This window comes from Neofelis nebulosa, chromosome 3, assembly GCF_028018385.1.
Source record: "Neofelis nebulosa isolate mNeoNeb1 chromosome 3, mNeoNeb1.pri, whole genome shotgun sequence".
Classification (NCBI taxonomy): domain Eukaryota; kingdom Metazoa; phylum Chordata; class Mammalia; order Carnivora; family Felidae; genus Neofelis; species Neofelis nebulosa.
This window is the reverse complement of record NC_080784.1, coordinates 4,050,807-4,071,734: the sequence shown is the minus strand read 5'-3', so window position 1 is coordinate 4,071,734 and position 20,928 is coordinate 4,050,807. Positions and strand designations below refer to the sequence as shown.

At 42.0% G+C, this 20,928-nt stretch overlaps 1 protein-coding gene and 1 long non-coding RNA gene across 6 annotated transcripts in view; one reads left to right on the top strand and one right to left on the bottom strand.

Moving 5' to 3' along the window:
- Positions 1-20,928, top strand: part of CSMD1 (CUB and Sushi multiple domains 1) — a 2,016,488-nt gene that overhangs the window by 1,349,477 nt on the left and 646,083 nt on the right. The gene's annotated exons all lie outside the window — the stretch shown is intronic.
- Positions 915-19,995, bottom strand: LOC131506327 (uncharacterized). The gene is made up of 4 exons (XR_009258868.1): positions 19,812-19,995; positions 12,594-12,648; positions 2,135-2,205; positions 915-991 (listed from the first exon to the last, which is right to left on the bottom strand). It is a non-coding gene; the product is annotated as an uncharacterized LOC131506327 (long non-coding RNA).

The window sequence follows — 20,928 nt, the reverse complement described above, 5'->3', positions numbered from 1 at the left end:
TGGGGCTTTTAGGAACAAGATGCTAAGAATGGCTTTTGCATGAACACGTGTTTTTATGTCTCTTGGATAAGTGCCAAGAAATGTAATTGCTGGGTCATACATGACCTGTATGCATGTGATATTTGCATGTATTGATTTATGAGAAATTGCCAGACCTATTTCCGGAGCACCTGCATCGTTTTACACCCTCACAAGCAGTGCATGTGTGAATCCGTTTCCCAGCAGCCTCAGCAGCACTCGGTGTTAGGACTAACAACAACAACAACAACAACAAAATTGGCCATTCTGAGAAGTAGGCAGTGATATCTCATTATGGTCTTAATTTGCATTTCCTTAGTGGCCCATGATGTTGGAGATCACTTCGCGTGCTCATCTGCCATCTGGGCACCTTCTCCAGTGACATGTTAGCCCACATAGTTCACCCACTTTCTGTTTGGATTGTTTTGGTTGTTTGTTTGTTTTTCTTGTTGAGTTTTGAGGGTTTGTTATATATTTGACATGCTCATCCTTCGTTAAAAATGCAGTTTGCGGGGCGCCTGGGTGGCGCAGTCGGTTAAGCGTCCGACTTCAGCCAGGTCACGATCTCGCGGTACGTGAGTTCGAGCCCCGCGTCAGGCTCTGGGCCGATGGCTCGGAGCCTGGAGCCTGTTTCCGATTCTGTGTCTCCCTCTCTCTCTGCCCCTCCCCCGTTCATGCTCTGTCTCTCTCTGTCCCAAAAATTAAAAAAAAAAAAAAGTTGGGAAAAAAAATTAAAAAAAAAAAAAATGCAGTTTGCAAATATTTTCTCCCGAATGTTTTCATATTTTATGAAATTTTATTTTTGAATTATTATTATTGAATTATTATTATTTTGAATTATTATTATTATTATTTTATTTATGAAATTTCAAATTTTATGAAATTTTATGAAGGCCCTGTCTTCAAAGGGCCTTTTGTAGAACCAGTCTCTGTCTCTGTCCCTCTCCTTCTCTAAGTTTTAGCTGATAGATTTCTGTCAAAAAAATAAATAAAGTAACTTCTGGTTTCTGCAGACACACATAGCATGGACAAGAATAGCGGGCAGGTGGCTGCCCTGAATAGAAAAGGTGTGAGGCCCCATCCCCAGAACCCCATGACCTGTTGGGTCTTTCAGGCTGCTTGCAGTAGTAAATCCTGCAGCTTAAATGACCTATACATAGAAGGCCAAGAAACTGATGAAATGTCCTCATTCGTAATCCCACAATTGATTGGATATTTTCATGGGGATTCAAAGGAATTATAATAATCTTAAAATAAGGGAATTTAAGTTATGGAAATAAAACTTACTTCAAATAATAAAGAGTAAAATATATTTTACAAATTCTTACTGATTTTTTTTCAAAATGTCCTATCTTTTACTTCTAGTTTGACCGTATATACTTAGGTTTGAAATGGACGATTTTTTCCCCTTACTCTGCTGTCTTGCCTGCAAAATGGAATAGCCTTACTATAAGTCATCAAAGAAATGTAGCGATGATATATTGACTTCAGAAGTGTTCACCAATTTTCTTTTGTTACAAATCCATCCCAAGTAATCATCACAGTAATTGAAGTAAATCAGGTAATTTAATCGCAGCAAATTATTATATTTTTTGATGTCATGCTTACTTGATCATATCCCTAGAATTCAGTGCATTTACATTATTTTTATAAAGAAACAGCATATGGAGAGATGTGCTAAGTGGAAGTTTATGCCAGAGAAGGAAAATAAGTTGTGTTTTAAGATACATATGTGAATATACATGGCAAATCAAGGAGATAAGCTAAGATTAACAAACTGGGTAATTAGTAAAGTGTTTTGCAGACAGAAAGAACCATATTTTGTAAGCATTGTGTGCTGCAATTATTATTAGAATGGTTGCAGGGAATTCAGTTTGCTTATTTAAATCACCTATTTTATAGTTTCATCTGTCAAACTGAAAGGCATATAAAACTGAATAAGCCATGTGACATCCAAACAAGATACTTTCATTATGTACCTGGGAAAACCTCAGCTTCAAGTAAACATTCAAGTTTGGTAATTAGCACGTAAGAAATTTTCCATACACCCCCAGCCCCAAGAAAATCTTTGCAGCTTTTTTTCTTGTGCAAATGCATGCATAAATGTTCCACAAACCTTTGTAGGTTTCTGACATTGGGAAGAGTGTTAGTTACAGCTTTGCGTACTTCTCAGAAGGACTGACTCGTCTGCAAAGAGGTAGAATAGAGTTAGAAGAATATCAAATGCATTAGGTAACTGTAATGATTACAGTTGTAATTTCTGTGAAATGAAAAAAGAATCCTATTGGAAAATGAAGCGTTTGCTGATTGGGCTGTAATCCACCTGCAGCCGGCCATGTTGCATGTGCTCAGAATAGGGTGTAGATACCATCTATCCCACCCACCACCAAAGGGCCATTTTCCTTATGTTCAGTCACACAAAAATTATTTATGGCAGATTTTGACCCAATTTTTGTTTTTCATTGCCTGCTTTTTGCATCACAGTGGCTTGCTAACACTTGCTTTAGTTGAATGAATAACTTCATTTCTGGCTTTCATTTGTTTTGTAAATGAAACAAACAAACAAACTAAAGTCTCTATTTTGGATGTTCTTGTAAAGTATACAAACATTTTTCTCCAGGATTATCATCCTTCAAAATAATATATTTTTTTTAATCTGGTAACAAAACCAAATAAACAGACATGCTACTAATGTTATCCTCTGTATCTGTAAGTTCTAATTAGAATAATATAAAGCCAGACTTGTGTTTTTCTTGGTTTTTATATTAACCTCACTGTATTAAAAGGCTTAGGTGGAATGTGCTTTGTTAAAATGAGGCTGAGCATACCAGACAATTTGAGCAATCCTTTTTTATTTTTTGTTACTCAGCATTTGTTTTTGGGCATTAAGTGTTTTCGATAAAGGACATTAAGTTGCCAGTCCTGCATTATAGCACTATAATTAAGATCTTGCTTGTATTTGAAAGTCTTCAAAGGTTTGTTGCATCTATAAGACGACTGTTTTTTTTTTTTTTTTTTTGACAGTGTCCTAAAGGCCCTCTCTGCTTCTCCAATATCATTGTCTCCACCTTGGCAACAATCACACGTGTACACCCACACGCACACGCATGCACATTCCCAGACAAGGCCACGTGCCTTTTTCCGTGCTGATTAGTCTGTTATGAGTATCCTTTCTGCCTTGGCCCCCTCTGCTCTCCAAACTTCCCTTTCTCCTCTTTGAATAAGTTCCAGATCATCCTGTAAAACTGACATGACACGGCGTCTTCTCTGCCCCTCTTGACACCCCCCCAAGATGGCCAGGTAGCGTGCTGCTCAGGGCTACCAGTTCCCTCGGGCGCAGAGAGATCGGCACTTTGCGTGTAGCCTGCAAAGGCTCTGAGACCTGGTCCTAGGGTCTGTGCTGTGCTCCCTGCATTCCAAACGCATTTGTTCGTCTTCCCCCTCTGCCGCGCCTCGACTTGTGTTGAACTTGCAGCGCACCCGGCACTTGGCACGAGCCCGTTCGACCCACAGCCTGCTCTTCCCGTGTGTCATTCCTCAGGGGCGGCCAGGGGCGACATCCACCCCGTGGGACCTTTCTTCCATCTCTGCCGCTGACTCCGTGATTGCAGGCTCTGTCTGGACCTCCGCTTCAATCCCAGACACACGCGTGCCGCTGTGTTCCTGACATGTGCCCTGCGCACGCACCCGCTCCCTGGGTGTTCCACCGGGAGCCCTCCGCGCCTCCGCCCCCGGCCAGCCTCACACAGCCTGTCCGGGAGCAGTGGCAGCATCGCCGCCTGAGGCGGCAGAGCCCCCACCTCCGCCCTGGGTCTGGGCCCCTTCTCGGTCGTGAACGTTCGTACCTTATCCGTGCTCACGTTCATCCAGGTCTCTGAGCCCCCACGTGCACTGGCGCATGTGCGCGCGTGCGCGCGCGCACACACACACACACACACACACACACACACACACACTTTCTCCCTCCGCCTCCAATCCCCTTCCAGTTTTAGTTTTTTACCTCTGGTCATTATTTAGTAATTATACATACGTATGTATGTTATGTGTATGTGTATATATACCTATATGTATATATGTGTGTGCTATGTTTGTACACATACATACATTTTGATACATTTTAATGTTAACGCTCCCACTAGGATGGTACCGGAGACGTGGTGGAGACTCAGGGGATGTACATTGGACGAGCGAGTGAATGAATGGATCTTCGTGCCTGCCTTCTCATCCAGCTGACAATAGCATCCTGTCCTCCACCACTCTCTCACTCAACACCCTAGCTAAGTTAGCCCACCTCACAGATGTAAGAAAAACGGTCCTCCTCTTCACCCTGTCTTATCACTTGTCTAGAATCTGTCAGTAATGAGAGATATTTGTCCATTTGTGTTTTTGTTTCTCCTAGAATAGAAGCTCCTTGATAAGAGGCCTTAGCTTGTGCTTGCTTGTCTGCCCAGAACGTGTGATGCCTGTCATGGAATAAACGTTTGGTCAATAGTACTGATTTATCGACCGGGCGAGTTTACTCAGCACAGTATGTGGACTGGACTAGGTTACGATGTGTATCTACTGATACCTAGCTCTCTGTCTATCTGGCATAGTCTCTGTATACAATAAATGGATACTTGCTCCCGGAGAAGAATTTTAATATTGTAAACCTTCTTTAGATTAGATCAGCATTAATATCAGCTTTGGTGTTTTAAAGAAGGCAAATTCAGGTGCTCACATGGCACATGGGATCACATATCTTTAAGAAATAAACGCCAAAGCACATGAGTCTTCAAGTTTCTGAAGGAGCACCTCTCTATCCTGCAGCAGTATTTTTGTGATGCACATTCAGGTCTGCAGGCCTGAAAATATCCTACCAGGGGAGGCATATGGGCCATGAGTCAGACTTTCCAGGTTTTCCTCGGGAGAGTTCATTCTCTGAAATGTTTATTCAAGTGTAAATGTCAGGTGGCTCTGGGTCAAATGCGGTACGTTGGAGCTGACAAGTCCATAAAGAGCATTTTACCTGAGCCCCTTTCTTTGGGGACATGGTGGCCTGGAAGTGGCAGACATCACAGAAATCCCACCGGTGCAAGGCAGACAGCATGGGCAGGGTGTGAAGGGGTGTGCCCCAGGGCACTGAGACATGAAGGGTGTAAAAATCGGAAGCGAGAAGAAACAACTTAGCGCAATGTTCACAGCAGTAAGTAGCTACAGCAGGAGCCGCCGGATGTCTAAGAGACTCTTAACGGAATGAATTGCGAAGTCGGTGTGAGGTCTGATCTGGATGGAGCCTGGCCATCCACAGGTAGCGATCGACTTGTTAGTGAGTGCGCCTGGGTCCCGGCACCCAGCTCAGGGCCTGGGTGGCCACGGCCATGCCAGAGAAGCGGAGGAGGGATGAATGAAAGGTGACCTCAGAACGCACCTTCAAGGGGAACGTGCTGGGTCCTGAAGCCACGCAAGTTACAGATTCAGATTCTTCTCAACAGTGTTCAAGTTACATACTCTGTCGTGTCATTTGTTGTTTTATCACAAAACTGCCTTGTATATTTCTTAAACCAAGAGGAATTATTACAGATAAGATAAAGTTGAGCTAATTTTTTCATTTCTGAAATAGTGATGATAGTACTTGCCTTGTTAGACCATTTTGACCATTTATCACTCTTCATATAAAACACTTAGCCCAGTGCCTGATACAGTGGGCACTTGGTGACCATACCTGTAGATTCTATTTGTGTTTCTTAGGACAGAAACCACACTGTGGGCACTGATCGTACTTACCATATAGAAGTGTTTCTACTCTCAACTTTATCCGAGTAGATCACGAACATTTTACTTTGAAATACCAATTTTGAAATGCCCTGGGAAATTATAAACTACACACTGTAAGTTCCTAACCTTCTCTCTATTGAAACAGATGTGATAAGTGATGTTCCCATGTGTGATCCAGAAGAGAAGTCACAGAGGTATCGAGATACTGAGCCTCAGCCCTCGGCACCCTCCCCATGTACACCCCCCAACATGCACACACACACATACACGCACACACACATAATGTGTCTGATTTCTGTTTTATTTGGATGTGATATTTATTTAGTTTTTTTAAGTTTTTTATTTAAGTTTATATATTGAGAGAGAGAGAGACAGAGAGAGAGAGAGAGAGACAGAGAGAGAGAGAAAACCTGTGCACACAAGAGGGGGAGGAGCACAGAAAGGGAGAGAGAGAGAGAATCCTAAGCAGGATCCATGCTGTCAGCACAGAGCCTGACAGGGGGCTTGAACTCACCAACCATGAAATCGTGACCTGGGGTGAAAGAAATCAAGAGTCAGATGCTTAACTGACTGAGCCACCCAGGTGCCCCCTCCCCCCTTTTTTAAAAGGGATGTGATATTTATTTTTAAAAATTTTTGTATGTGAGTAAATCACCTACTTAATGGCCTCAAAATACGTAGTTTGCAAAATAAAAATAGGGCTATTTTAGATTTATTTTTTTTGAAATTGAACTGCATCATGTAATAAGAAAACATGGTCAAGGTCCCTCGGCATAAGCCGTGGCCCAGGTGACATGAGCTTCTGGCTGTCTGTAATTCCCAGTTCGCTTTCACACAGCTCCACTCACCTCTCAACAGAAAGTAGGCAAATAAAATCCATGTTGAGATTAGCAGTGATGTTATCACAGGGATGACCTTGAATCAAATCTGGCTAATCTCAAAGCTTGCAAATGTTGGTTAGTTTGGGTGTGTGGTTACTGACAGCCTGTTCGGAAGGCATCCCTGACCTGATTCAGACAGTCACTCTGCGGGGTCCCTAGTGGAAAACCCCTAATCACCACTGTAACAGTCTGTCCACAGGCTGTAGAAAGGTGTTCTTGAATGTTTCATCCAAGCCTAGCAAATTTGAGGTTTGTGTTTTAAGTTTACATTAGTGTATGTTTCCTAATGCAAGAACTCTACTTACCCTCCTTCCCACTACACTAAAATATTATGTATAGTATATTAGTACTTGGCGTTCATATATTATAGCATCCTTATTATTTAATTGCTCATTTTGATTATTTGCAACCTTATTTAATTTTATCCGTGTAAAATGCTGGAGCAAATAATCTCTTTTAGAGATCCCGGGATTTCTTTTCTTTTTTTTAGCTGATTGATGAGGAATTATTGTTCCTGCAGTGAGTGGGTAGTGACTGTGCCAGAGACACTTCATGTCACTGGCCCTCTGGGATGAACTATCCTCCACTGGATGTGAGGGAGATATTCAGTGGGAAATGGCTTCTTTCTGAGAAGAAAAGTGAAATGGTATAAAGTGAAGGCACAATGCTTGGCCATCTGGAAGAAACAATCTATAACTACTTCTAATGTCTTGCCATACACTTTTTTCCTAAATGTTTTATCCAAAGGAGATGCTGGCATTTCAAATGGCATAAGCTAGTGTAATATGTGGGAAGGGCAATGCAAGAGTTAACTAGATCATTTTGGGGGGTCTTACTCTTTGACTAGTTTTACCTCTCTGGCACTGAACTTAAAACATTCTGTGATTGGCTGGGGTGCCCGGGCGGCTCAGTCGGTTAAGTGTCTGACTTCAGCTCGGGTCATGATCTCACGGTGTATGTGTTCGAGCCCCGCGTCAGGCTGTGTGCTGACAGTTTGGATTCTGTCTCCCTCTGTGTCTGCCCCTCCCCCACTCGTGCTCTCTGTCTCTCAAAAAATGAGTAAACGTTAAAAAAAAAAAAAAAAAATCTGTGGTTGACTTAAGGATAATCGTGAAGGAGTAAAGGGGCATGGAAGGGGGAGGGAAGGTCTGCAGCTCCCAGAAACTCATTACATGTGCCCCAAAATCATGTCGGAGCACAGATCCTACAGTTTAAACCGGAGTGTGGAGTTGTTTGATTGTTGTTATTTTCTCATTGTATGGGTGGGTTAGGAATGGTTATATTAGTCACATTTTTACTAAGATGGTCCTTAAAATGCACCATATGATATTAACACATAGTGTATGGTCCACAATTAAGGTGAGATAACACTTTTTAAATTGATAGTATTTCACTCATTGGATTATTTAACACTAACTTATTTACTGTGGATAATTGTAAATACACAGAAGAGTGGAGAGAGCTGTAAAGAGAACCGCTGTGTTCTCCATTCCATCATTTGTATTTTATCTGTTCACTTTGTCACAGTCCCCCCTCCCTCCTCCAGGTATCTTAAAGCAAATACCAGACATCACATTATTTTATTTGTAAATAGTTAACATATAGAAGTGTGTAGATAGGTAGATACATAGACAGTCTGGCATACCTTTTATATAAAGCATGAGGATAGTACACTTTCAAAACACCAAACAAAATTGAATTTATTAATTTCTTAATATGTATATTTCTTCAGAGTTGTCCCAATTTATCTTTTTAAATTTTTAAAAATATTTATTTATTTTTGAGAGAGAGAGAGAGAGACAGACAGGGACAGAGAGAGAGACACAGACAGAGCATGAGTGGGGGAGGGGCAAAGAGAGAGGGAGACACAGAATCTGAAGCAGGCTCCAGGCTCTGAGCTGTCAGCACAGAGCCCAACGCAGGGCTCAAATTCACAAACTGCAAGGTCATGACGTGACCTGAAGTCAGACACTTAGCCAACTGAGCCACCCAGGCGCCCGCCCCCCCCACCAATTATCTTTAATTTGTGGTTTGTGTAAATCAGGATCTCAAATGTCTACACTCTGTATCTGATTACTGCGCATGGCCTGCTTAGGAATTTTAATCTCTTTTTCTCTCCTACATCTGTACTCTTCTTCTTAGTTTTTCCAGTGCCCTTCACAAATTTTTAAAGGAGGGCTTTAGTTCAGAGACTGTTTCACATGGTTGATATTTTCAGTATCACAAGGATCATACCCTTAGCCTTTTGTTTATTTCGTTCCTGTCTTTTTTTATTTTGCTTTTGGACCAATAAGCAGTTTTAGAACAACTTGAATAAAAATCCCCTTCACATTATATTTTTAAAACTCAGTTTGGGAGCTAACTTCAAGTTTAGTTATGCTATTTAGGAAGGAGCTAATTGAAATAAATAAACAGTATTAGTGAAGATTCTCTTATGAGCTGACATGCATTTCTGTTTACATCTGCATTGCTAATCTCTATATTTGTTTACTTTTTCTTTGGTGTTGTTTTCCTTGGTTGTCATTTTGTAATTAATAAACAGTTATTTAAGGAAAGTTTTAGGTGATAGGACAATTGTGTGGAAAAGTACAGAGAGTTCCCATGTCACCGCACCCCCACCTACCCCCAAACACACATGCAACCTCTTCCATCATTACCAGCCCTCTCTGGAGCGGTACTTTTGTTATAACTTACAAATCAACATGGCACCTCATTATCAACCCAAGTCCATAGTTTTTTTTATTTTTTTATTTTTTTATTTTTGAGATAGAGACAGAGCATGAGCAGGGGAGGGGCAGAGAGAGAGGGAGGGAGACACAGAATCTGAAGCAGGCTCCAGGCTGTGAGCTATCAGCACAGAGCCCGACACGGGGCTTGAACTCACAGACTGTGAGATCATGACCTGAACCGAAGTCGGATACCCAACCGACTGAGCCACCAGGCGCCCCCCCCCCCGCCCAAGTCCATAGTTGACAGTACGGTTTACTCTTAGTGTTGTGTATGCTACATATCTGAATAATGACAATGTCAAGTAGCCACCACTATAGTTCATACAGAATAGTTTCATTGCCATAAAAACTCCTGTTCTCCACTTGTTTATCCTCTCCCCACTAACCCCTGAAAAACACTGGTCCTTTTACTCGTTATATTTTTACCTTTTCCAGAATGTCATATAGTTGAAATAATACAGTAAGTAGCCTTTTCAAATTGTCTCATTTCACTTGGTAACATGGAAGTTTTGCCCCTGTCTTTTCATGGCTTGATGGCCATTTGTTTTTAGTGCTGAATAATATTCTCTTGTCTGAAACGACTACAGTTTATCCATCATCTTTTGAAGGACGTCTTCTTTCCTTCCAAGTTTTAGCAGTTATGAATAAAGTTGCTGCTAAAATCCACATGCAGGTTTTTGTGTGGACATGTTTTCAACTCCTTTGGGTAAATACTGAGGAGTGTGGTTGCTGGATCTTAGAATATGCTTGGTTTTGTAAGATACCGCCCAAATGTCTTCCACAATGGCTGTACCATTTTGCATTCCCAACAGTGAACGAGAGTTCTTGTTACTGTACATCCTCATTAGTATTTGGTGTTATGGGCATTCAGCATGTTGCTCGTTGTAATGGGCACATAATAGTATCTCGTTGTTTAATTGACATTTTCTTGGAGTGTCTTTTCCTATGCTTGTTTGCCACCTGTGTATCTTTGGGGAGATGCCAGTCCAGGGTTTTTGCTCATTTTAATTGGTTTGTCTGTTTTCTTATTGTTGAGTTTTAAGAGTCTTTGTATATTTTGAATAAAAGTTCTTCATCAGATATATATTTTGCAGATATTATCCTCCCATCTGTGGCTCGCCTTCTAATTCTTTTAATGTATCACAGGGCAGAAGTTTTTAACTTTTATAAAGTCCACCTTCTCAACTTTTTTAATAGATCATACCAATATTGTTGCATTTAAAAAGTCATTGCAAGATGCAAGGTCTCTTAGATTTTCTCCTGTCGCCTTCTGGGCATTGTATACTTTTGCATATTACATTTAGGTCTGTAATCCATGTTGAGTTAATTTTTGCAAAGGATGTGGGATCTGTGTTTAGATTCAGTGTTTTCCGTGTGTACATCTAGTTGTTGAGCACCGTCTGCTGAAAGGTCTGTCTTTTCTGCATTGAATTGCCTCTGCTCCTTTGTCAAACAGAAATCAGTTGACTATATTTGTGGGTCTGTCTTGGGGCTCTCTGTTCTGTTCCATTTTATCTGTCAGTTTGGCCAGTATGGAGCTGTCTTGATTACTATAGCTTTATAGTAACCTCCATTTTTATAGCATGTCAGAATCTGTACCATGCTACAGTTTCACCCAGAATGCTTAAGATATAAGTTTGTTCCTTAAATTGAGAAGTCTGGACCTAGGGACATCTTGTAGGAGTGACACTAAATTTCAATTCACTGAACAGTCTAGAATTTATATGTTTTTTTCCAAGTGGGCTTTTAAAAAAACGTTTATTTTTTTCAGGGGCGCCTGGGTGGCTCAGTCAGTTAAGTGTCTGACTTCGGCTCAGATCATGATGTCACAGTTTGTGAGTTCGAACCCTACATGGGGGCTCTGTGTTGATGGTGTAGAGCCTGCTTCGGATTCTATCTCTCCCTGTCTCTCTCTGCCTCTTCTAGGCTCATGTGCATGTGTGCACTCTCTCTCAAAATAAATAAACTTAAAAAAAATAAAGTGCTAAATGTTTATTTATTTATTTTTTTTTTGAGAGAGAGAGAAAGAGAGAGGGAGGAGGGGAGCAGAGAGAGAAGGGGACAGAGGATCTGAAGTGGGCTTTGTACTAAGAGTAGAGAGTGCCTGATGCAGAGTTTGAACTCACAACCGTGAGATCATGACCTGAGCTGAAGTCGGACACTCAGCCAACTGAGCCACCCAGGTACCCCTGCCCTGGGGTCTTTTTTCCCCAACATCTCTCACTTTGTATATGATAATTATAGATGATTACTAATATTTATTAGGCACGTGTAAGAAAGTTTTACACGTATTAGAAAAAATAGTTTTTATTATCCTTCTGAACAGTAATTATTATTGCCTTTTATGTGAAGGAACCAGGCTCCAAATTCACTTATCAGATGCAAGGTCTAATATCTGTGTGCCAAGCACTTCTACAAAGTACATTATCCCGTTTTCATAGGGATCACTAGATGACTAAACTTCCTACTGGCATTTATAAAAGATTTTTTTGAGACTTACCACATTTAAAATTGGTGCTTTATATTTTGTTATATTCCATTTCAAAATAAGAGAGGCAAAATAAGGCAAAATAAGAGTATTTGTAATTTTGGATAAAAATGTGTTATTGTGTCCATTCACCATTCATGCAACACAAATTTATTCTGGCCAGTTTGTGTCCAGCACTCTTATGTACTTTAGTTGTATCTAAATACAAGGTATTGAAATACTTCAAAACAGTTCAAACAAACTCAGTGTTCAATGGCCTGAATGCACTGAACATCTTTGTAAGCAAAAAGAAGCAGCAGCACTGAGCAAAGAAATCACTAAAATTTGACCCTAAATTTTTTCATATTTAGAAGGGAGAAGTCTTTAAATTCAGATAATCAAAGAAAACAGGTGGAAGAGGAAGAAGAGAGAGAAGGTGGGGAATTGCTGAAAGCTGTTTGCTCAGCACCTTGGTGAGGGACACTCAGTCCTGACCGTGGAGGACAGTTATGGACACGACCCCCACACTGTCTTTTCCTCTCTTGAGAGATTTTAGTGAAGCAAAGATTAATTATTTTTACACGTAGAACTTTGCCATAACTCAGGGTCCCAGTGTCTTCAAGAGAGCTGCTTGTTTCCAATGACCGTCAGCCATTAATTAGGGAAACAGGGCACAGGCAGTCACTGGTCTGTAGCTTTCAGAGCAAACTATAAACGGTGCTCTGTACTGGCTGGACTCACCTCAGAGACCGGTTTATTCAAAGTAGAAGAAAAACAGCATTTCCACTGAGAAGATCTGCAAGAAAATGGAGAAATTAAAATTGAGAAGAGTTATTTTTCGTATAGATTTCTCATTAACGACTGTACTTTCATACTCTTTTAAAGGTCAGCTTCATGGCCTTAAATTAGAAATAGAGTGGATTTCCTTTTAGGTATGGCTTCCCTGTTCGCCCTACACTGAAATGATAAAGATATAGATGGTCTTATCCAGTCTACGAACAGGTGACTGTTTCCTTTCTCCTGTCATACATGGGGTAACCGCATACTTTCTTGTCCAAACCAGTGCTGTCCATAACACCTGCTCTAAATTGGGACCTTTCCTGGATGTAAGGTCCCCTACACTGCACCAGAGGTGATTCAAGGAGAGAAGCAGGATTATGTCACATTTATGGTCATGGCTTTACATTTGTGTAGGATCCTGTATTTATTGGATGCGGACTGGGTATTTTATGCTGGATTCTGTAACGTGCTTCAGCATCACTCGTTACCCCCGCCCCCATTTCACTGTATCCTTCATGACCTCGTATGTTTAAATGAACTTCTGTGTGGATATGGAACAGGCACTTGTTCAGGAATGTCTGGCTAGATCACCGCATGGAAGGAAGGAAGCCAGAAGCTGATCCTCTGATTTATGTGGTTTCACTTCTCTATTTTGCAAAAGTGAAAACAAGCTTAGATGTCTTGAGGTCCTTCCCTGAGGTCACGCTGCTGCCTGTGAATGACAGATCTTTCAACGGCACCTTCTCAGCGTGTACCCCAGACTGCTGGTGTTATCCGTGATGCCAAGAACTCGATGGATGAGCCATACTCTGATTTTACAGACAGCCCAAGCTTAGCATCACGTGATGATTTGATGATGTGTAGAACAGTTCTAAGGAATTTCTACAGTCAAAAAAACAATTACGCTGCCGAGTCCTTAAATTAAACATAGTACATGAAGTTAGCCCTAAGGCAACTTTATTTTGTAGCCATTCTTTTGGGAAAAAAGAAAAAAAAAAAGGATTAATGGATTCACTTTTCCAAGTCAGGATCTGATTATATCAATGTTTTACTCCAAAACAGTAGAATCAAAATAGTGATTCCCAAAGTCCACCATTATTTTTCTATAATGAAACCAGCAAATTGATATATAGTCAATATATCTCTTATTTTTTACTTCAAGAAGTAGGCTTAAATTATGTTAATCTTTATGTTGATACATGTATATATTGTGAAATAATTACTATAATAAGGTTATAGTTAATGCCTTCATCACCTCACATAATTACCTTTTTTTTTTTTTTGTGGGGGAGAATGGTGAGAACATTTAAGATCTATTTTCTTAGCAATTTTCAAGAATATAATCCAGTACTGTTAACTATCCATTTCATACATTAGCTTCCCAGAACCTGTTCATCTTATAGCTGAAGGTTTGCACCTTCTGACCCAGTCTTTCAGGGACTGTTTCCCCCACCCCTTTTCCCTGGTGATCATCATTCCACTCTGTTCTAGGAGTTCAGCTGTTTTGGTTTCCCTGTATAAGTGAAACTGTACCGTAGTTTTCTTTCTCTGTCTGACTGGTTTCACTCAAGCATAATGCCCTTGAGGTCCGTCCATGTTGTTGCGAATGGTAGGATCTCCTTCTTACTCATGGCTGAGTGATATTCCACTGTAAATATAAACCCCAGCTTCTTTGTCCACGTGTCCATTGACGGACACTCGTGTTGTTTCTGTTTCTTGGCTTTTGTAAGTAGGACTGCAGCGAACATCGGAGTGCAGATACCTCTTTAGATAGTGATGCCGTTTCTCTTGGATGTATACTCAGAATGGGATTGTCTAATCATATGGTTGTATTCTTAATTGTCTTGAGGAACCTCCATAAAACAGTATGGAGGTCGACCATATGTTGACCGTTCTAAGTGGAGCTTGTCTGAATCTTGAAATGTTGGTTCCAAAATGAACTTATTGCTGCACTTTATTCCAGAGACAGCTTAAGGGGTAAAATGTGGCCATGTTCTTCTCCATAATGCTACAAATTCAAATAGAAAATTTAGAACTGCATAACGTACATAGAAATGGTGAATATAATAACTGCTTTGATGGAAATACTACAGCATTTGGAATATTATCTGTGGTGTTCAGAATAAGGGTGACTCTGCCTAGCTGCAGTAATGTGATGACGATTTTACCTTCTGTATTATTATCCTAAGTTGGGTTCCCAGGAGAACAAGGTACAGGGATAGGAGAATGCAGTCTGACTTGGATGGCACGTAAAGAAGATAAAATGTGTGCACATCATTGGCAAGCAAAGACAAATCCCAAAATCTGCATATAAATAGGAATGTTAAGTACCAAAGAATAATTCAGATGAAAAAATACTTGAAGTTGCTGATTTTCCATATTTAGAACAAGCCGTCATTACATTAAAATAGAGAAAACTTTATCCATTTGGTGTTAATCTGTTAATTCAAACATGTTCTCATGAGTTTAGGTCGTGCTCTTCCTCCACATCAACCAAGAACTTCACATCATCCCAAATTTTCTAAAACTTAATATTCTGAGGCACATTTTAAGTAAATAATAACATTAAATAGAGCCAAGACTACTAGCCTAAAGTTCATGAATATCCCTTATGTCTTAAAAATTCTGGCCAAATATTTTGATAACGAGGTAAAACAAAGCCGATATGGTTTTACTGGGGAGCCGTGAACTCGAAATCTGAAGACCCAGGTTTGAATCGAAACCACTAGTTGCAAGGACTCTGGCAAATCATTGAACTGCTTTGTCTCAACTCCTTCACGTGGAAAAGGGATGATAACTTCACAAAATAATTATAGGAATTAAATTGAAAAGAATATGGAAATGTTTTCAGTAGAAGAAAGACCAGGCACAAAAATCATACTCAGAAAAGTGCTTTAAAGCCGTTTCATTTTTTCCCACTAAAACTAATCCCTCACCACGGCGCCGAAGTGCCCCCAGTGTGGGAGAGTGCTGAGAGCGCATGTGGCCCTGCTCCAGAAATGGTGGGGTTATAATTCTGAATTCCCCTTAGGCAGATAGTTTCACACCATTGTGTGTAATTGCTTTAGCAGAGAAGCCGTGACGACACGGTGCCCAGAAGAAACAGCTTATTGGTGATTTTGTGGAAGATTGGTTGTGGGACAAAATGAAAGCAGTCTGTCTGCGCTGGTCCTTCCTCACCAGGGACACAGGTTCGTCCCCTGGGTCACCAGCGTCAAATGGTCACAAAGTGCTTCACAAAGAGGTACACACCCAGTGGAGAGTTTTATTTGATGTATTGATCCAACTTTCCTGTCTCTCCAATCCATTCCCCTTTTTTTTTGGTCCCATAGAGAGTTGTTTGGGGAGATGCCGTTTGATGATGGCATAAAAATAAGGGATTGGAGGAGCACCTGGGTGGCTCAGTGCGTTAAGCATCCTACTTCAGCTCAGGTCACGATCTCACGGTTCATGAGTTTGAGCTCACCCCCCCCCCCCCCCCCCCCCCCCCCCCCCGCGCCGGGCTCTGTGCTGACAGCTCTGAGCCTGGAGCCTGCTTCAGATTCTGGGTCTCCCTCTCTCTCTGCCTCTCCCCCACTTGTGCTCTCTCTTTCTCTCTCAAAAATAAAGAAATCTGGGGCGCCTGGGTGGCGCAGTCGGTTAAGCGTCCGACTTCAGCCAGGTCACGATCTCGCGGTCCGTGGGTTCGAGCCCCGCGTTGGGCTCTGGGCCGATGGCTCAGAGCCTGGAGCCTGTTTCCGCTTCTGTGTCTCCCTCTCTCTCTGCCCCTCCCCCGTTCATGCTCTGTCTCTCTCTGTCCCAAAAATAAATAAAAAACGTTTAAAAAAAAAAATAAAGAAATGTCGTTAAAAAGTTTTTTTTTTTTTTAATTTTTTTTTCAACGTTTTAAATTTATTTTTGGGACAGAAAGAGACAGAGCATGAACGGGGGAGGGGCAGAGAGAGAGGGAGACACAGAATCGGAAACAGGCTCCAGGCTCTGAGCCATCGGCCCAGAGCCCGACGCGGTGCTCGAACTCACGGACCGCGAGATCGTGACCTGGCTGAAGTCGGACGCTTAACTGACTGCGCCACCCAGGCGCCCCTGTAGTTAAAAAGTTTTAAAATAATAAGGGATTGGATAAAGCAAGGTTGTTCTGAGTTAGAGAATTTAATGGAAATACTGAGTTTTGCATGATCCGCTAGTTTAAGAAATATGCATATATTAATAAAGGTTCACATTTCAGTTTGACAAAGATCAGTGCTGTTTTTATTAGGACAGACTTCCACAACACACAGGTGGATGTTCCCCGGCCTGGCCCCCAGACCCCCAGGTGATAGAATCCCTTTTGTGTAAACAGCACGAGGTTCCGCTTGGGAAGATGTTTCTAAGCAGAGGTGGCCCAACAGTCTCCAGCTTGCTTTAGTCAGGGGCATCTCCAAAGTATCTGCTGCTACTTCCTGAGCCTGGTCGCCATGGTGACGCTGGGGCAGTGCCTGAACTTCCTTCTCCTGGGTCTTGGCTGGAGCTCAGACGAGTGCACTGGCCTCTGCCCTCCAACTCCTATTATAGGGTCCTTGACAGTTTTTATTTGTTTTACACTGGTCTTGGGCAGGGTGTGTGTGTCGGGGGCGGGGGGTACATAATTGTGTATCCTTGCAAGAATCCCTTGAAAAAAGCCCTAGATGATTACTAAGTCTCTTTATTACATGAATAATTAGCTTAAAAGATAACTTTTCTGGGGGAGAAATATTAGATGCACACCGTTAATCTTATACTTTTAAAGAGTGATTTTCTTTTGTTGATTTGTATGGCATTTATGTACCCATTTTGGTTATCTCACGGTTGATGGAAATGTATTCTCACCTTTAGGATATTGATTTTGATTAATGTACCATCCCCAAGTATAGGTACCTAATCCCACGAGTCGTGACCTGACCCAACCTCCTCAGGAAGCAGATTCCCTACATAGTGCACGATGTGAGTTATTTGGGGGGGATGGGGAGGTGTTTGTCCCATTAGTCTATGTTTAAATACATGGGCTTCTGAGATAAAAGTTTTGCAAACACTTTATGAAATTTGATGTAATATAAAATGAAATAACTTCTGTATGGCTAACGTTAGCATATATTGAGTGCCTAGGATGTGCCAAGTGTGTTGGATAGAGTGTTGGTTTTTATCTGTTCTAACAACAAACCTGCCTCACAGACCTAACCCTTCAGGAAAGAACATTAAGTTAACTGACTTGCCCCAGGGTGACATAGCTGGTAAGTGCTTCGGGCCAAGGATCAAAACATCATCCTCTGACTCTGCAGCTGCTGTTTATTTTCAATACATAATGCAGTGTGGATAAAGGAGGAAAACACTATAAAATCTAGCAGAAGGAAATAAATGAGTTATTTCAGGTGTAGCTAAGGCAAAAGGGAAAATGAAATGTGTCATCGTGAATGTGTGAAAACAAGCATTCAAAATCATCCAGACAAACTTTTTTTTAGAGCTCAAACCTAATTTACTTCCTGGTTTCTCAAGATATATCAGAATATATAAATATATTAAGAGATACAGGTGCTAATCAAATGAATATTCCTTATGTCTATATTTGTCACCAGTGATAAAATACTGAAGTCAGAGGGGGGGTAGATGATTACTCTGCCTATTTAGGGAAGTTGGCAGGCAGTGGGCCTGAGGGAATAGCGGTCCATGACTTTACTTCCAGCGACGGGTCACTGAGAGAGAACAGGCTCACGTCACGAAAGGTCGCGTTAGACCAGCCAAATGCGAAAACACTGCTGTCTTAGACAGCTTGGGCCGCGTTAATAAAGCACCATCAACTGGTGGCTTAAGCAGCAGGCGTTCATTTCTTACTGTTCTGCCGGCAGGGAAATCCTACATCAAGGCGCTGGCAGATTCAGTTCCTGGCAAGGGCTATCTCTCTTCCTGACTTCGGTGGCAGCCTTGTCACCATCTCCCCAGGCAGTGAGGTGAGAGGGCTGTGGCCTGTCCGTCTTCTTGTGGGGACACTAATCCCAATACAGGCCGCATCCTCGTGACCTCATCCAACCCTGCTGCACCTCCAAATCACGCTGGAGCTTAGGGCTTCGACATGTCAATTTGTGGACGTACAGACGTTGAGGCCATGGCACCACCTCCTCTTGGCTTCGTGGTCTTTCCGCCCAAGTCTTCATTTGAACAGAGAAACCAAAGAAAATAGCGCCCCGAACCGACCTTTATTGAGTACCTCTGGGGGATACAGGCAAGGGTACGGTGTATATACAAAGATGTGTCGAATGGTGTCATTTCCCCAAGGAGTGAGGGAGCCAGACCCAGGCCAGGTGGAGGCTGTGCCATGGGTCCTGTGGTGGCCGGAGGAGCGGTCAGTCCTTGCGCCTTGGTGGGGGGAGAAGGGAGCCCGCTGCAGAAGCCCATGGAGAACACCGCGCTGGGACAGACCCCGGGCAGGCCGCGAGGAGAGGCGGTGGTGTGTCTTCCACGAGGCGGTTCGCGGCAGAAGGTATCTCCCAAGTTACAGAAAGACGGGCGTCTTCGGCATGCCTGCATCCCCCCGGGCGTCGAGAACCTTCTGCGTAGACTTTCTTAACCCTTAGGATTCTGGCCTGTTTCCGTTTCCTGCCTGCACAGCCTTGAGAGGTCAAGCACTGCATGCCTTCGCTCTCTTTGAAGTTGTAAAAACGGGCTCCCTGTCGACTGGCCCTACAACAGTCCTTTCCCACTCTCCTGGCCTGTGAGGTGTCCTGGGAACTTCACCCTTGTTTTGGAATCAGTTCCGCCTCTTTGGGAACCTTGTTTACCTTTCAGTTTCAGAAGAGTAACACCATCAAGAACGGCCAGGGCTGCTGAGCCAGCAGGACTGGGGCTCCGTCCCTGCCTCCTTCCCTGCTGGCTGTATGCCCAGCACCGGCGAATCTTCTCCACTCTGTTTTCTTATCCGTGAAATGGGAATAACACTACTGAATATCTGCAGTTACTATGGCATCAAGTGAGACACTGTTTTGACGATACTTAGCCTAGTGTCGGACACATAGTAAGCATTTAATTAGTAATAGTATTACATTAGCCTGTGAATCACGTACACTGCCGGGTATATTTAACACTAATCTTTATTTTTTGCTGTTTATAATATAATAATGGTAACAGCCATGACAGCATCTTCTACTTAAAAATCTCTGATTTCATAGAGACCTGCTTAGAAAGTGATAGCTTCTCCTCAGCTGGTGTCAATCTGTTAACCTACTGCATAATATAGGGTATTTTACATCCTATTCAAAGAATGGTATCTATATCCACATTCAGAGAATGTGGCATTTTTGCTGAATTATCAGCTTGCAATAAATTAACATGGGTTACACATAACTAGCAGAATGAAGCCAACCATATTACAATCTGACTTGACATTATCGAAGACTTAAAGACACTTCAGGGTCGTATATTGTGTCAGAATCTTCATTATGAATGCCAGGCAATATGACACAATGGCAGCGTGAAAAGTCCCTGATGACAGCATGGGCCACACCCATGGTTACTGCCCATGTTTGTGCCTTTATTCTCAGGAGAATAGCTCCAATTTCCTTGCAGACTAAAATCCAATACTCCTATTATGCAGCAGGCTGGCTGATTGGGTGTAAGTTAAAAATAACTCACACCATAAATGCTTTATGTATAAGTTGGCTGTGCCCCCTAGGTCGAGAGAGCTCAGTTATTCAAGTTAAAATTAACTTCTGAATCAAGTATGTGCATACTGAGGGGCAGGCTCTTTGTGAAATATCGAAGATGTGAATGCTTTTCCTGTAAAATGTTTGTGAATGGTGCAGTTGGGTCGGTTGTTAAACAAGTGCCTGCTTGTCATGAGGCAGGAGCCAAGTTGTGCCTGGAGAATAAGGAGAGATGATGCTACTTCTTCAAATGCTTTCATCCCATATTCTTGCTGAGTAATTGTCTTATACTCAATCATGAAATTGTGTCTCCCTTGTTCAGCCCCTGCCTCATTTTCAATGCACCTGTTAGGCTGGATTATAGAGGATACAGACTTGGCATGGAGAAAGACATTCAGTGGAAATGCACGTAGGAATATTTATTCTGGCTCAGATACACATGACCTGTGTGACTGAATGGTTATCCTCTCTCTATCTGAGGCTTTCCAGGCAAGAGTCAAAAGCCTGTTTGTCTAATAGTGCAAGAATTTTCTTTAATCTCTTCCTTCTCTATACTAATTAATTGATGCATTTACTGTGAATTCAGTAAATACTTACTGAAAGTCTACAAAATAGTATACTGTTAAAGCTCACACTCTAGAGGGAAA